The sequence below is a fragment of the Rhinolophus ferrumequinum genome, chromosome 22 (assembly GCF_004115265.2).
Source record: "Rhinolophus ferrumequinum isolate MPI-CBG mRhiFer1 chromosome 22, mRhiFer1_v1.p, whole genome shotgun sequence".
Classification (NCBI taxonomy): Eukaryota; Metazoa; Chordata; class Mammalia; order Chiroptera; family Rhinolophidae; genus Rhinolophus; species Rhinolophus ferrumequinum.
The window spans coordinates 8,819,084-8,836,733 of NC_046305.1; the positions used below are offsets into that span (position 1 = coordinate 8,819,084).

General features: G+C 37.7%; 1 protein-coding gene across 3 annotated transcripts in view; it reads right to left on the minus strand.

Annotated features, from left to right (window-relative positions):
- Positions 1-17,253, minus strand: part of RC3H1 (ring finger and CCCH-type domains 1) — a 56,695-nt gene extending 39,442 nt beyond the window's left edge. For 2 of the 3 annotated variants that reach the window (XM_033092423.1, XM_033092424.1), the window contains exon 1: positions 17,013-17,253. The gene's annotated coding sequence lies outside the window, so the exon portion shown is untranslated. The remainder of the gene's footprint in view (positions 1-17,012) is intronic. The other variant, XM_033092422.1, reaches the window with a different exon arrangement.
- Positions 17,254-17,650: the final 397 nt, after the last annotated feature.

A 17,650-nucleotide genomic window follows, 5' to 3' on the forward strand; every position in this document is an offset into this window, starting at 1 on the left:
TGCATAACAAAGCTTGGTTTTCTGAAAACAAAACATGTGTCAGGCAGTATTCTAGGTGTTTTCAGATGGATCTCTTCTTTAAATGTCTACCATAAAACTAAACCACAATATAGAGAACCACTAGTAACCAATATTTGTTAAGCACCAACTACATGCCTGTACTTTCAATGTTCTATATGTAGTATCTAATTAATTAAATGTTCACAGCAATGCTGTGATGTAATTATCTCCACTTTGAAGATAAAAGAAACCACAGTACAGAGAAGTATCCAAAGACACAAGGCTAGTAAGTGGCAAGACTATGATTCAAATTCAGGCCAGCCTAACTCCCAAAATGGTACTTTTACATCCTATAATGTGTGTCACCTTACAGGTGAAAGTTAATAGTCTTTAAGACAAGGGAGCTTTGACGGGTGGTGGCAATGCTCTAAAATTGGATTGTGGTGATGGCTGCAGAATTCTGTAAATTTACTAAAAATTATTGAATTGTGCACTTAAAATAAGCGAATTTTATAGTATGCAAATTATACTTCAATAAAGTTGTTAAAAGTCATTAAAGGCTTTTTATAAAAAGCCAGTTTTCAAATTTTTAAATGTGATTACTTAAAAATATAAAGACATTATTCAGATTTGTTCTATGAGCACAGCGATAGTTCTATGAAATAAATTACGGTGCTTTCAAGATTTCATTTAAATATATTAAACTGACATTTAAAAAATTGTTAAAAATGTATCATCATCTCCTCTATTACAGGTTCATTTTATCTACCTCTGATTTAGAAAATCAGAGAAACATAGAAAGTAAAATTCATCAAGTATCTACTCTGGGCCAGTCACTCCTCCGACACAGTACTATGTGCATTTCATAGATAACTCCTGGCTTCTGTAGCATAAATAACTTGCCTGAAGCTAATAAACTGTTGAGCTAAGACTGAAACTCAGCTCTCATGTGAATTTGAACTATAAACTGCTCTGAGAAAGATAGGATATCAAACAAAACCTGTAAGTCTTTAAGAAGTCAATCTTGGATCTACTCCCACCCAGCCCTACCTCAGAAGATGAGTTTAACTCATTATCCTGGGCCTTAATTTACTCTGCCATTTCTTTGGAACATTTCCATGACAACCAACATGCGGGGCAACATCAGAGAAAAGTTTTAACTATCTTGAAAAATGAAGCCAAATACAGGAAATAAAAAAACAAAAAGAAAAATAAATGAAGGCTTATTATTACACTATTCAGTGTTATAATTTCCAGCAGAGTATCAATTAATTTACAGATGACATAGTAGTCTAAGATTTTTGAGGAGGCTCAAGGTTTTTCCAGCAATAATCCTGTGAAGAAAGACCCAATTCTGACTGTTAAAATACCTCTTCCAAAAATATACGGGTTGAATTGTAACCCTATATTGTACACAACATCCTAGATATAAATATGCTAATGTTAGTACAAATGGAGAAATATTTGGGATAGGAATAAAGAGAAGGGCTTTTGATTCAGGGTGGAAAAGCCTGAAAAATGGATCATGATAAAGAAGGGTTGAGAAAGCTGCAAAGGGTTAACTTAGGTGGCTTACTTTCCCAGTGTTCAGAGGGACGAAAAGAAACATTTCGACCTGGAACCTAATGCCAAATTTAAGAGAAGAAACAGTAAGGAAGATAAAAGCCATTCATGGAGAAGCTGATCTGAAGTTGAAACAGTCCTCTAGGAAGTGAATCAGTCTCTAACTTTGTGTACATAGTTTGAAGCTCAGTTCTACGTTAGGTGTACATTTGCTACACTGAAGAGGACATCAGCCATTATTAAAGGTGGTAGAATGAAAAGGCCAGACTCAAAAGCATTGCCTTTAAAGGGACTGTGAGGTAGTAAGCAGAAAAAGACTTATCCATTGTAGCAAAACAGCAAAGGGAAATTTTCTTTTTTCAGTTTTTGCATTAACACTGCTGAAATATTACATATACTATTACTATTAATATCAAGTTAGTAAATACGTCATCACCATTTAGTGGTAATCCAAACATCCAGATCATTCCAAGAACTAATAACCCAAATCAGGAATATTCTGGAACATACTAGGCATTTTAAATTGATCTGCTATCTTGTTAACTGCTTTCAAATGAAGGGCAAATTTCTGAAACTGGTTTTCTTTGTGAAAATTGATGTCTCCTTAATTAAGGCTCTTTGCTAAATCATAAAGATTACTCAGTCAAAAGTTTTGAAGACTAGGCAAATATTTTAAGAAGCCTTTAAACAGCTTTTCAGGTCACAGTTTGAAATCATCCCTCCACAATAACGACTCCTTATTATAGAGGAAGTTTGCTCCTTATGTCCCAGGAGTTATTTTGAGACACGATGACAAATCTGATTGGCAAGTACTCAATATCTTGAATGTAAGGGAAAATGCTCACAATGAAAAGAAAATCTAACTTGTTCCTCATAAACTTGTATTTTAGATTGTTAAATACCAACCTATAGACTCCTGAGGAACCCAGTGGAATTGAGACATTTTAAGGAGCAACACTAATATTGTTTCTTCAACTTACACGTCTTTACCAGCTCTTTTCCCACCAGCACACTTAAATCCTTGTTCAGAGGAGCTAAAAAGCACATTTCTATCGCCAACCTGTCTTATTTTTTAAAAAAGTCATTCAATCCGTCTTCTCCTAAATGCTCTTCTCCACCCCTCACTTTTCAGTTTTCAAACTATCACTTTATCCCAACCACTATTGTGAAACGACTCTTAACTAGCACGTGAACCATCTTATGAAATTCAATGGTTCCATCTTAGTCCTTATCTTATTTCTTCCCATATATACACAGTATTTAATAATGTCACCAGCTACTCTTGCAAATGCTGCCCCTTTCACTGCTATAATGGCAGTGCAAGAATCACACTAAGTGGCAGGCCACTCCTTGCGTGTCTCTCTTGAGGGCTTCTCTTTCTCTGCTCATCCCTGGAATATGTGTAGTTCCTCAGAATTCGTTCCTCGATTCTCTTCTCTACAAAATGTCCTTGAGTGATGTCATCTATTTTCAGCTTTCAACTACCGACTAGAAGCTGACTTCCAAATCTACATGGCAATTCTGAGCTCTCTTGCGAGTACCAGGGCCACATAACCAGCTAGCCAGTCACCCATGTCCAACTCCAGTCTCAAAACATTGCACCCTTCCCTAACCTTTTATTCTCTGTCAATGATTGAGGGACTTAGCTGTTGACACAGCATGAGGATCATCGTTGACTACTTCCTTTTCCTCAAATCCTCCCCCTCAACGAATCGATCACCATGCCCTACTCACTGTATTCCTTTACTGTGTCTTAAAATCCTCCCACCCATTCCCAAGACCTTAGTTTAGGATACCAACATCTCTTACCTGGATTACTGTGACAGTTTCTTAACTGGTATCTCTGATAACCGTGACCTCAATAAAGCAAGGCTAGGCTATAACTGGCCTGCAAATTCCTTAAACTCAGACACTATCTTGGGTTTTCTTCCTCTCTTGCTATTTGCTCTCTGACTGTAATACAGAAGTAATACAGAAGAAGCTAGCCAATATACATTAGCAAACTTATCAAGCTGCAGTATTTACGTTTTCTCCAACAGACAGTCCACAGGCCTAAAGAAAAGCGGACAGGGAGGAAACCTAGGGCCTTACCACCCAGAATCGTCTACACAGCTTAACAAGGATATACATGAGACTTGAATAACATTATAAACCAACTGGACCTGAAAGACACCCTTAGAATACTACACCAACAACAGGAGAATTCTTTTCAAGTGCCTATGGAACCTCTCCAAGACAGGCCATATGCTAGCCAGTACAGGACTGGGAAACTGTTTAGGCCTACCAGTTTATTTATCCATTTGAAAAATCAGGTGATAGCAACTACTGCATTTCCTTTGAAGAGAGCCAAAGGAATACTTTATTAGAACACTTCACTGAGAAATAATGCGCACTGAACTAGAAAATGAATCCCAATTTTATGTACTGAAGTATAACATACACAGAAAGGTAAGAATGCTCAGCGCAATGACTTATCACAAGGTGAGCACAGCGGTACCCCCAAGATGTGCATTAGCAGCACCCCAGAAGGGCCCTCGCCACCCCTTTATTCTCTACTACCCCAACGTCTAACACTCCAGATCACTTCTGTTTGTTTTAAAATCCTATATAACAGAATCATCAGTACATATTCCGTTGTATTTTGGCTTCTTTCACTCAACATTACACATTAAGTTTTTCTACATCTATATTTTTAAAATGTCACAAAGCACTCCTGTTAAATTGACCCCAGTTAGGAAGCTACCTTTTACGAACTCATTTTTGGAGCAGTGTTGACATTTGGATTTTGAATGCAGCAAATTTCTTGTTGAACTGAAGGAACAAAAATAGGTGTCAATAACAACACTTGAGAATAAAGAATCCTGTCTTCACTTATGAAAACACAGCAGCGCATGTCACACTAATAGCTCCCACTTCTTTCCTTTTACTTGCTTCTATTGCTTTTTTCCAGGGACCTTATGCCTTACACTTCCTTGTGGCACTTGGTTGCTACCGCAGGGCTTTGACTGATTCTAGAACTGGGCAACAAAGAGAAAGGAGGCAGAGGTATTCAGAGTAGGTAAACGGGATATGCAACATGCTTTTTTTGCAATAGTCAAGTGATACTCAAGTGCATATTCTGACCCAGGGAATTTTTGCATTTTTTTTTGAATTTTTGCATTTTTAAAGATATAATCTAGCATAGTTAATAAAATAACAATATTAGTGTTATTAAAATGCATTGTGCCCATAATCTAGTGGCCTAGGCTTAAGGACATTTATATTATTTCTGTTTTTGTGGAATATACTTGCTAGAATTCAAACTATTTACAGAAAACAGTCACTGTGACTTTCAATTGCACATACTTGAAAAATGATGCTACCAAAAAAACCAAAAAGGTTCACTTTCTATTTTAGAATTATTTTTAGACTGTTATCCCAGGCAAATTTCATTTTGAGAAGTTTAAAAGAATGAACAAATTGCTACATGGACTCCAAACACAGACGCCTACAACTACAGTATATCTTATTTATATACATAACGCGGTTTGGAACATGCGTGTATATAAATTACAGAAGGAGATATTTTGCTGATTCCCAAGTAGTAACTACTGTTAGAGAACCTACTAATTTGTTGCTAATATATCAGAATTAAACATGAAACACCTCCTCCAAAATATGTAATGATAATCTTTTAGGGATTAAATTCATGCTTAGGTTGGGGGGGAGAGGGAGGGAGAGCGAGAGAGAGATGCAGGGAGGAGAGGATAAAAGGCTGAGGTAAGTAACTGCTGTGGGCTACACAAGAAAACAGATAAACCTAATATTACACTCTATTTGGTAAAAATAGGGAGCTCTGCTTTATCTTAAAAAAAAAAATTATGAACAGTTTATTCCATTCTTTCCCTAACCCTGAATCTTTGCCCCATTTCCCTACAGGCATAATGTGTGAATTTCCTTAGGGAGTGACTTACTTGATCACCTTATTTAAAATGATCCCTCAACCCCAATTCCACTATCACCATGCACAACTGCTTCTCATGCCTTTCCTGATTCATTTTTTCTTCATAATACTTCTCACCATCCAATATGCTATGTTTTTACTTATTTTGTTATATATACACCCACCACTACTAAAATGTAAGCTCCATAAAGACGGATTTTTGTTTGTTTCTATCTCTAACCTTCTGGAGTCCATTCTATGTGCCAAACACTATTCTAAACGTTTTATATGTTTTATCTCATTTAGGCCACACAATGACCCTATTAGGCATCAGTACGGCTAAATTTTAGAGTTGAGGAAACTGAAGTACAGATGTCAGGTAATATGCTCCAGTCCACACAGTAACTAAACTTATCGCTATTTTTAAACTGGTAATTCCTTCTGTAGTCTTTATTTCTTTGATGACAGCACTATCCAATTTGACACTCAATGTACATACCAGGTAATCTGGTACTCACCCTAATTCCATCCTCTTCTACTCCCATGAAGGCATTTTATTATCTCTTGTATCTATAGCTTCCTTTCCATCTCTACTTCCCTGATTGAGGTCCACATTCATTCAGTTAAAATAAATAATAATACTTTTTGAGCACCTACTATGTGCCAGTGTCCTGATACCGGAAGATACCAGCCTGAATGAAAGGAAGTCCCCGGCCTCATGGAGTACAGTCTCTCTCACCTAGATCACAGAGTAACCTTTTAATTGATCTCTGCCTCCAGCTTTATTCTCATCTTCCCCCACCCTCCTTACAACTGCTGCTCTGTTTTCCTTCCATGACAAACAACTTAATAAAAAAAAGGACAATAGATTTGAACAGACATTTCACAAAAGAGGATATCCAAATGGCCAACAAGCATATTATATGCTTATTGAAGAGTTACAGGGTATTATTACTCTTGAGGGGAATTTAAATTAAAATGACAATGAGATACACCTACCAGAATGGCTAAAGACTTTTTTAAACTGCAATACCAAGTATTAAAGAAAATATGTGCAAGTAAAAGTCTCATATAATGCTGATGGCACTGGAAATTGGTACATTCACTTTGGAAAACTGGCAATATCTATTTAGGCCAAACAAAACCAAACAAAATAACCCCAAAATTCCACTCCTAGGTATTTATACAAAAGAAATGACTACTTATGTCCACCAAAACATATACAAAAATGTTCATAGCATCTTTCCCTAAAAAGCTCTACAAAATTGGGAAACAACCCAAAGATGAGTACGTATTTCCACAATTATCTAGAGACCAAACAGCCAACCACCAGCAGGCACTGCATCTTGCTTATGCGTGAACTGTGCAGACTATTGCTCACCACCAATCCTCAAGAGCAAACTCTTCTTCCGTACGGACTACACACCTATCCCAGAACCAGCCCCACTTCACCTTCTCCCATCCCTTTTATCTGTAGCCAATGTAATTCTTTCAAAGCAACTTAGATCTTTCTTCCCCAAACTGCTGGTCAATCCCAGGATGGTGGACATGCTGTCTTCTCCATCCAGCCCTGCTGCTGGTGGTTTAGATTGCATGCCCCAGGACCTGGTCCTTTTCTGGCTAGTATATAGTTCAACAGACCCTTTCTTTTAGAAAAGCTTTTGGCCGTGCAAGATTTTTTCAGCAATTCCAACTCTTGGACATTCTGGAAAAGGCAAAACTATGGAAACAATAAAAAAGATCAGTGGTTGCTAAGAGCTGTGGTGAGATGGGATGAATAGGCGGAGCACAGAGGATTTTTAGAGCAATGAAATATTCTGCATGACACTATAATGATGGATTATCAATTACCAAATGTCGTTATACATTTGTCCAAACCCACAAAATGTACACCACCAAGAGTGAGCCCTAATGTAAACTATGGACTTTTAAGTGTCAACGTAGGTTCATCAGTTGTAACAAAACGTCCCTCTGGTGGGATGTTGATAATGGGGGAGGCTGTGTACCTGTGCAGGGGGTATATGGGAAATTTCAGTACCTTCTTCTCAAGTCTGCTACGAATCCAAAACTGTTCTAAAAAATAAAGTCTTTAAAAACAAAAAGATAATAAAAATGATCAACAACTGAACCTGAAATCTCTCTCAAATGTGGAGATCTTATTGATGGAATTCTGTTCCCCCTTCTTTCCCTTCCTCCGCCTCACTCACCATTTTGTCATTATGCACTTAACAGGATGCTTCAAGTTTTATCTTAACTTCTGAGTACAGTGAATTAATGAATGCCAATTGTTAGGGGAACAGGTGCTACCACTTTAATATTCAGTAATGCTTTCATAAGATTATTACCTGTTCAAGGCTTTGTGATAGTCCAAGTTACTCTTAAATACATTTAAAGAGATTTACATCTCACGTTTTCATTCTAGGGATTTTATTCCAATAAGCCAACATTTAAAAAAATAGTGGTACCGTGTTTCCCCGAAAATAAGACCTAGCTGGACCATCAGCTCTAATGTGTCTTTTGGAGTAAAAATTATATAAGACCCGGTTTTGTATTATGTTATATAAGACCCGGTCTTATTTTTATATAAGACCCGATATTGTAATAAAATATATAATACAATACCGGATCTTATATAAAAACAAGATCGGATCTTATATTAATTTCTTCTCCAAATGATGCATTAGAGCTGATGGTCCAGCTAGGTCTTATTTTCAGGGAAACACGGTAGAAGAGAATAAATTGAAAGGACCTTTTGTGCCCTTATGAGCAGGTTTTCATCAACTGCAGACATACATAATAAAATTACATTTCTGAAAAAACTGATGCAGATCAACTGAGTCAATCCAAAGAACCCATAACTCAATTTTTCTAAATAGTTACATGTATTTTTTTAAGTTTTTAATAAAGAGGCTAGATTCAAGCAAAGAGTGACAGTTTAAATCAAAATAGTTCAAAAACTGCTATCAATGGGGTAATTAATGTAAAAATTGACATATAAAACATGAGTTTTAAGAGCAGTAATTACAGGGAAAACATTTCAAAATGAAGATTAAAATCCAGGTGTTGTTTTTTTAAAGGCCAGTATTTAAATATGGAAGACTAAACTCTTTAACAGAATGTCTCAAATAAAATGGACTTTTTTTAAAATTTATTTTTTATTTTAATTAAAGTTTATTGGGGCACAATTGTTAGTCAAGTTACATAGATTTCAGGTGTACAATTCTGTATTACATCTATAAATCCCATTGTGTGTGCACCACCCAGAGTCAGTTCTCCTTCTGTCACCATATATTTGATCCCCTTAACTTTCATTTACCACCCCCCACCCCCCTTACCCTCTGGTAACCACTAAACTATTGTCTGTGTCTATGAGTTTTTGTTTCTCATTTGTTTGTCTTGTTCTTTTGTTGTTTTTGGTTTATATACTACATATCAGTGAAATCATATGGTTCTCTGCTTTTTCTGTCTGACTTATTTCGCTTAGCATAATAATATCAAAATCCATCCATGTTGTCACAAATGGTCCTATTTCATCTTTTCTTACCGCCGAATAGTATTCCTAAAATGGACTTTTGAGTAAGCATAGCCAGTACATAGAGACGGTCAAATCAAGACGATGGCTACTTTCAGCAAATGTAGAGGTACAGACTACTTCAAAAAGCAGAGGAAACTGACATGAGGCTCTCCATTTTTCAAGCTTTGGAAACTTTAACATAACGAATTTAGAAAAATACAAGTTCATGTGGTAAGCAATTTGGATTTTACAGATCAACATGTATTTTGAATAGAATCCAAATGTAAATTAGTGCCAAGGGAGAATTTTGGGTGCCAGCAATGTTCAGTCAAATTCTCTTCATCATTACCAGCCAATTCCTATTAGTACTGTCAATTAATTTTTATTATCTAAAATGGATCATACGTGGAGGAAAGGAAATTTCATCAAAAATTATAGAGAAAAATATGCTAAATATAAATTTCTTCATTTAAAAATGATTCTAAATGTTTAAAGAATACATCATTATTTACTAAATTTGTAGCAACAGCCTCTATACTTTTGGTTAGTATATTTTAAATTACATAGTACATAATCAAATAGCCCGCGATAACCACTTTAAAAGCAACTGTAACTTCAAAGGTGATTGTAAAAGCAACCCCAACTTGTGGGGACCCCCAGAGAGAACTAAAACAGGGAGATCTCGATTCTAATCTCAACTCTATCATTTATTTGCTCTGAGAGATCTTTATACCTTTGATAAATAATCAAAATGTTTAGAGTAAGAAAGAAAAACATGACTCCAGATTTTAGGAACAAAGAAGAGTGCAGTAAAAGACGATGTTCTGATAGGAAACTGAGGAAACCTTACTGTGATGGACAGTATTTGGAAAGGCTGGGTCTTTGGGGGAGTAAAGGAATTTAAATTATGTAAAGTTTAGGGCTGCCAACAGACTAAGGAACAAAGCATTGACAATGTAGGCTTGAGGACAACTTGAGGCCATGTAAATAGGTAAATTCTCTGTGAGAGTGAATATAAATGAAGAACTGGACCTTGGGGGAATAGCTTGTATCAGCACTATTCAACAGAACTTTCTGAGATGATGGAAAAGTTCTCCATCTATGTTCTCCAATATAGTAGCCACTAGCCACATATGGCTATTGAGCTCTTGAAATGTGGCTAGTGCAACTGAGGAACTAAATTTTAAATTTTATTTGGTTTTAATTAATTAAAACTTAAATTTATCCACATTAAGTACAATAGAATATTATTTAGCAGTAAAATGCACTATCAAGCCACAAAGACGTGGAAGAAACTTAAACATACATTGCTAAGTGAAAGAAGACAATCTTGCCCATAGAAGTGTACAACACAAAGAGGGAACCCTAATATAAACCATGGACTCTAGTTAATAATCAATATTGGTTCATCAGTTATAACAAACGTACCACACTAGCATAAGATGTTAACAAAGGTAATTGTGAGAAGGTGTACATGGAAACTCCATACTTTCAGCCTAATTTTTCTACAGACCTGGAACTACTCTAAAAATATAGTCCATCAAAAATTTTAAATTTAAGTAGCCACATGTAGTTAGCTAGTAATCTGTATTTTAACAGCACGGGTCCATATTAATGAAAGAAACTAATGTGGGAAGAAAATTAGAATGGTATTTCACTTCTGAACACCACCCCAAGGTACAACACAGTTCATCCCAAACTATACAAAGCTCGTATGTGGCTTGAATAGTAACATTTTACAGCACAACTTTTTCAAATATTCTAGATGAATCTCTTTCTAAATCATTTTTGTTAAACAGAATTTAAGGAGGAAAACAACATTTACTGAATGGGTACTAGATGTCAGGTACTATACTAAACGTATACTACACCTCATTTAAATTTCAAAATAATCTTTAAAGGAAACTATTACCATTTGTTTTTAGAGATGAAGAATCATAAAACTTAAGGGATAAAAGATGAGAACCTAGCTAGATTTGACTCTAAAGTTTATGTTCTAATATACTTTGTACATATTTTTATGATTCCCAAAATTACAAACATAACTTAATTTTCCCACCATGAATTTATCATCAGGAACTTCTAATTTCTGGAGCCATCTTTTTCTTTCTTCTTCTTCTCTAAACCTTTTGAATAAGTGATATAGCACAATACAATAATTAATTGACGATATACTCAGAGTCTAATGAGGTGTTGTCCTTACATCAAATGGCCCCAAGCTAATGTGGTTTTCTTTCCTGTCACCTCCCTTGCTGTCCATCTCACCAACAGTGACTGTACTCCCACATCTAATTTGTACCTTTTAATCTGCTGTGGATTAGAAAACATATCATCAAACTGCACAAAATTACGTACAAAGCAAGAGAGCTTCTAAACCAATGCCTTTGTGCATATGATTCAGTTCATTAATTTTGCGACAATTAAAGGTCTTTTTGTCTACTTCTTATTCTAAACTGGAACCTGGATAGATGAAATACTGTTCTATAATAAAGCTAAAAACATAAGATCCTATTTACAAATCTTCCACTAAACCATATTTCCAAACATAGATTTCTAAACATCTCCCATTTAAAGATGTTATTTTCACAATTAGTCACTAGCTTTCCAATATGTATTACTATCAAAACTTAATAAGGTATACATAAAAACACAGAAATATATTTATAGTTATATTTTCCTGGGGAAAAAGTCACTATTAAAAAAAAAAAGCAGAAATTTTACTGCATTGAGTTCTAAATATTCTTATATAATTCTTTCTCATCACTCTTTAAGTTGTCCTTACTACTAAAGTTATTAAACTTTCCCTAAAAAAGGGGAGATTAGTATCAAAATTTAAATTCTTCTCCACTTAGCTCTCCTGTAACTTACTACAAATCTTTACTCATAACATGAAATCTGTATTTCACTTCTCACCATAAATTTTAAGATTTCAGTTTAATTAGGGAAGTACCAATTTACATTTAAGGATATTTTCAAAGCTCAAAACTGAAAGTTCAAATTTAAAAGCAATTCTATTTTCACAAAAGCCCAATTTTATTATACAGTATTCCAGAAAGAAAAAAAAATTTTTTTCTCCCTCAAACAACTAAAACAATTAAAAAGGCTCAAACCAATTCCTTGTGTAACATTGTCTATGTTTTTGGAGGGAGTCAGATATGAGGCCAAGACCAAGGTTTCTAAGATTTATTTAATAAGAGATTAAAAGCAGAGTGTCAGGTAAATCATAACTCTAAATATTCTCAGAGATTAGCCAAACAAAATAGTCATAAAGTTATTTATAAGATTCACAGTTTCAATCTAACAATCATTTCCCAATATAACCTCAAATAAGTCCAAATAAGTCTGGTAATATTCCACCATTGCTTCTGTATACATTAAGACCAAAAGGCAAACAAATTGTAGATAGACTAAATATTAGTTGCTCACATTTGTATATAACAATGAAATTTTGTTAATTCTCTCAACTCAATGAGGAAATATAAATGAGTCTGAGAGTAACAATTTCTTTGGAGTGATCAAAACTAAAACTGCAAATTGCTGTGTCTTCCAACTTTTCTTCCATCAAGAGTCCCTGGCAGTGTGCCTACTGTGCTTAGAGAAGCACGCAAAGAATGAGGTGGTTTTTGATTCCTAACAATCATACCCCAAAGTTTTGTTCTGCAATTTCAATTATACATAGCACTCTTCCTCAGTCTTGGTTCACAATAATGTTGTTAAATTCATAGAGACAGAAATTAGAATGGTGGTTGCCAGGGACTAGGGGGAGAGGGAATGGGGAGTTTAATGCGTCGAGTTCCCTTTTGGGGTGATAAAAATGTTATGGGATTAGAAGTGGTAGTTGCAAAAAAAAAAAAAAAAAAAAACAATTGTGAACGTACTGCCACTGAAATGTTTATTTTAAAATGATTCATTTTATATGAATTAAAACTCAATGAAAAAAATTATGTTAAGATACACAGATAAAATTGACCTCTTTAGAACTCTTCTTCAAAAACATTACCATGTGCAAATGCTATTTAGATCTTAGAGATTTTGAGCTAAAATGAATTAAAAGTTAAATTACTACTATATATGCTCAGTAATGAGTGTACTGACATCAGCGCTAAAATGCTTGACAAACATCAAAAGAATATTACTCAGACATACATTTGTAAATAATTTCAAAGAAAAATACAAATGAACCTTAAAACATTTATTCCTCTAAGACAGAATGCAATTTCAGTCAGCTTCACTGTGCATGTAAGGTAGACTCAAAATCTGTACTAGAATTCTTTTCCTGAACCAATCAGGAAAACACTGTGAACTGGTAAGAAGTGTCTAATATCACATAAGTAAACAGGCACAAGTCTGACCAATATGGATATAAACAAAGACACTAAAGCTGTCTTAGAGATTCAGGGCAACATTAATTCAGATTAGTAAACTCCACACTGGAAAATGTATAGAATTTACCTTAAGAAACTTTGGTGTGAGAAAAATTCCTTTGTATAAATGCCTGACAAAATTAATATTATGTCATAACCTCTGGGGCTAGTCCAAATCCAGCCTGGACTCCAGAATTAAACAAAAGAGAGGAGATCTTAAAGAGGACCCTACAGAACAGGCTGATTTCAAAATCTACTGTGACTATTTTGATGCAGGCCAGTCTGAGAATTTAAATCCACTGGAATCCAACCCCAAGGAATACTTGAACTACCGGAGTACTGACAGGGCTGAAGTTAAACCAGGTCAGTACACCCTGCCAAGGAACATGTTGCTCCAAGGTGTCCACCAAACAAGGATCATTTATCAGCTTATTCTTCATCTTATTGGATGCCAACCACTTTCAAGATATATGCACGAGTAGCCTGATTAGATCCTATCAAGCTCCATTTCAAGCCCTAAGATCTAGAGATTAAAAACACGCTGCCGAATTCTAAATGGTTTATGACTTTAAAAAATGTAACTGAAGAATTTCAAATGCTAGCTGACCCAACTTTAATATCACTGAATGTTACTAAAGTCATTTTTAAATTTTCATAAAGTATTTCAAAGGCACAACTTAGTAGCTGCTTACATAATTAAAGCCATGAAACATAGTAATACTACAAATCTGTCGTATATAAACGGTATGAGTTTCTATATTCATAGTATTTAGATCTGCTAAAAGCAAAAATAAGTATTTCTGTCATAATTCACACAAATAAATACTTTCTCAAACTTGTAAGTGAATATTTGGCAGGGTACAAATAACAATACTAGAACGGATATTAGGGCTAAAGACAAATACAGGATTACAAGACATAGTTCATGGTCAAAACTAGGAATCTGTCAATACGTTAGATGCTTCAAAGTTTAACCTTGAAACATATGGTAGCAGTAATGAAGCATCTAATCTGTCACAGGACCTGGGTTTGAGTAAGCTCTTTTACCTATTAATTACTGTGTGGCCTTTTTGCTATTTACTTAGCTTCTCCTAGCCTCACAGTCTTCATATACAGAAGGAGAACGATATCGCCAACATTATAGCCTAACTAGGAGAATTAAATGGGAACGTTTTACTCATTCAACGAATATACTTTGAAACACTAATATTTTTATGGCCAAAAAAAACCACAAAAACCAACAACTGTCAAATCTTTTGAAATGAATCAAACATTTATTAACTTTCAATATTACCAAGTAAATGCAAATCTGATTCCTAAGCTATGGTACCTAAACTTCTTACAAGGAAATTCTTCAACACCACTTGAGAAAATCTGAACTGAAATAATCAGAATAAACGCTGATAATGATGATATGACAATTGAGGGATCACATTTTAAAACAGTTTGACACAAAAACAGAATTCTCTAAGAACTTTTTCAATGTTAAACAGATATAGGGACCCAGACTCGACCCATAAATTGTTGCGTCAACATCTACTTTCAAACACAAAATCTAACACTTAAAGCTTTGTTTTTAGAAAAATGGTATTAGGCATGAGGCAAATGATAATTTAGGATTATAATATAATACAACAAGAGATTTTTTTTCCATAACAAAGCACGCTAATAACTTACAATTTACAAATTCATAAGTTACTACATTTGTTGCAATGTTAGGGTCACAGATAAATTTAAGAATCGTTGCAATATAGACTTTACTTGCATGCTGTATCGATCTAACAAAACTTGGCATTTAAAAAAATCATGGATTTGAGCACTTAGAGAAAGGTGTCCTTTGTGAAACTTATGCCCAGAAAATTCACATAAGCAAGAGCCATGTGAAAGTTGTTCTTTCTTTCACTTAATCAAAACATCCACACATCTATGCATAAAAGGAAAGCCATTCGTATTTATCCACTATACTTTACTCCTAAACAATGAGATAGTTCAACCTCCATGTTTATTCAATTGCTAGTCTATTTACTGTCAACTCTTGTGGAAGACCTAAGGACTCATTAAACCTCATATACTGTAACCTGAAAATGCTTTGAATTACGACAGACAGGCAATTCTAATGAGAAATTTACCCTAAACACAGGTGAACGATATTAACTGGCATCTTCTCAGCACAGGTCAATCTTCCTTTTTAAGAACACAAACTAGATGGACTATGCAATTGAATGTTAAATAGTGGAGCAATCTTCTTGGATGCATCCAAAGAACATTAATATAAATTTCTGCACACCTAGGTAGAAACTGGAATAGAAGAAACTTAAATGATTTTTCCCCCATCATTTGTCGTGGTAGGTGCCTTTGAAAAATTAAGTTAAGGAGAAATAGTAATTGTAGAAGTTTCAGATACCACTACAGTAGGGCAAATATAATGAACAGCTGTCTCTTGATAAGTTTAAACATTCAAAACAACAACAGTTGTTTCTAGTTTTTGAAAATTGTAATATAATCAAGTTTTGAAACCTTATCAAATCTGCTTCAGAAACCCAATTTCAAACTTAGAGGACAGGGCTGGTCTTGCACAATTTTAGGGCAAATTACTGAACGACAAAATTAGAACATGAGACAGGACACAAGAAGTTCTAGCCTGCAGATGAACCGCATCTGTCTCCTGAAGAAATGCTCCACGAGGTCCGTTTCGAGCTGTTGTTGTGTCTTATGCGGCACATTAATAATTCAAAAACGGTTCCTTTGGAGAAAAGTTCTATTCAAACATTACAATTTGTCTTTGCGTTGCCAGTAAAAGGCTTTGTTTTCAGTTTCATGGACTATTCTGGGATGTCAAGAGTTATGATGACTGCTCCAAAAGCGTCCTTGTTCCACTCTCACCCGGGACGTGGGCATAAGTGATGTTCAGAGAGAACTGATGCCCAGGGAGGTGTTTAAAGAGGAACGTCCCGTAGATAGACGTCCATCCCTCTCCATCCTCCATCGCTAATCACCTTTTACCTTGCATTTGTTGTTGCTGCACTTACATATTTTTTTAAAAAAGACACCTGCATACACAATTTGCCTATCGCCGCCGGGAAGAAAGACTATATCGGTCCATCTCCAGGGAAATAGACGTCGTAAAACCCATTCCTCCGGGGAAAGGGAGCGCCTAAGGGGTTGGGGAAATGAACTGCCCTGAGGGGGAGGGAGGCAGAGGCGGCGCCTGTTTACAGACGCCTTCACCTCCCCCACCCCACAAGCTGAGGGTCCAAAAGCGTTTCCGGGGCGCAGTGGCCTCCCGGCCTGGGCCCCCGGAGTCACAGAGGACCTGGGCAGCCTGCCGGCCCCAAGCCTCGGGCCGAAGCCGCGCTCGCCCTCCCCTCGTCCCGGGCGGCGTCCGCACCTCCCCACGGCCGGCCTCCCCACCCGGGCAGGCCCTCCAGGCGGCACGCGGAGGCCTGAGGCCTGAAGGCCGCCGGCCACTGACAAGCCCCTCGGCCGCCGGCGGGGCCTGAGGCCCGGCGGGCGGGCGGACGCGGCCGCCGAGGAGCGGAGGGCGGGCGAGGACAGCCCCTTCCCCGCCGCGGCTGCCTATTGTTCCCGACCGAGGCCGGGCCGCGCCGCCCCGCTCCCCACGCCGCCGCCGCCGCCGCCGCTCGCTCACCGCGCTGGTCCGAGCAGCAGCTCCTCTCAGCTCCGAGTCCCCGCGGCCGTCGCCACCGCCGCGGCAGCCGCCGCCGCCGCCGCTACCACCGTCGACTCTGACTCTGTCCCAGGCCGCCGGGCCACGGCCACGGCCGTCACTGCCAGCGCCGCCTCCGGCCTCCCACCTGCTGCTGCTGAGGCTGCTCCGGCAGCAGGGGCCATCTTGTTGGTCGGCCTCCCCTTCCTCCTCCTCCTCCTCCTCCTTCGCCACCCGGTCGCTCGTTGTCCTCGTCCCCTTCCTCTTCCTCGGGCTCCGGCCCGCCCCGGAGACTGGGGCGGAGATCAGGGCGAGGCCCCTCCTTCCGGGGGCGGGGCGAGCGGAGGGGCGGGGCGGGGCGGGGCGGGCTAAGGAGGAAAGCTCTGAGTCACCGGCCCCCGACGCCGGGAGCGAGGCTGGCGACGCTCACCGCCGGGACCCGAGCGCACCCACGCCCTGAGCCGAAGAACTGGTCCATCCGTCTGCCTGGCCCAGCCCCCACCAACGCCTCTGCGCCCAGCGGGCAGGTGGCCAGACGGTGAAGGTGAATTGCAAAATTTCTGGCGTTTCCATCCAATCCCGCACTACCTCCATCTACCAACCCCCTTGACTTTCTCAGT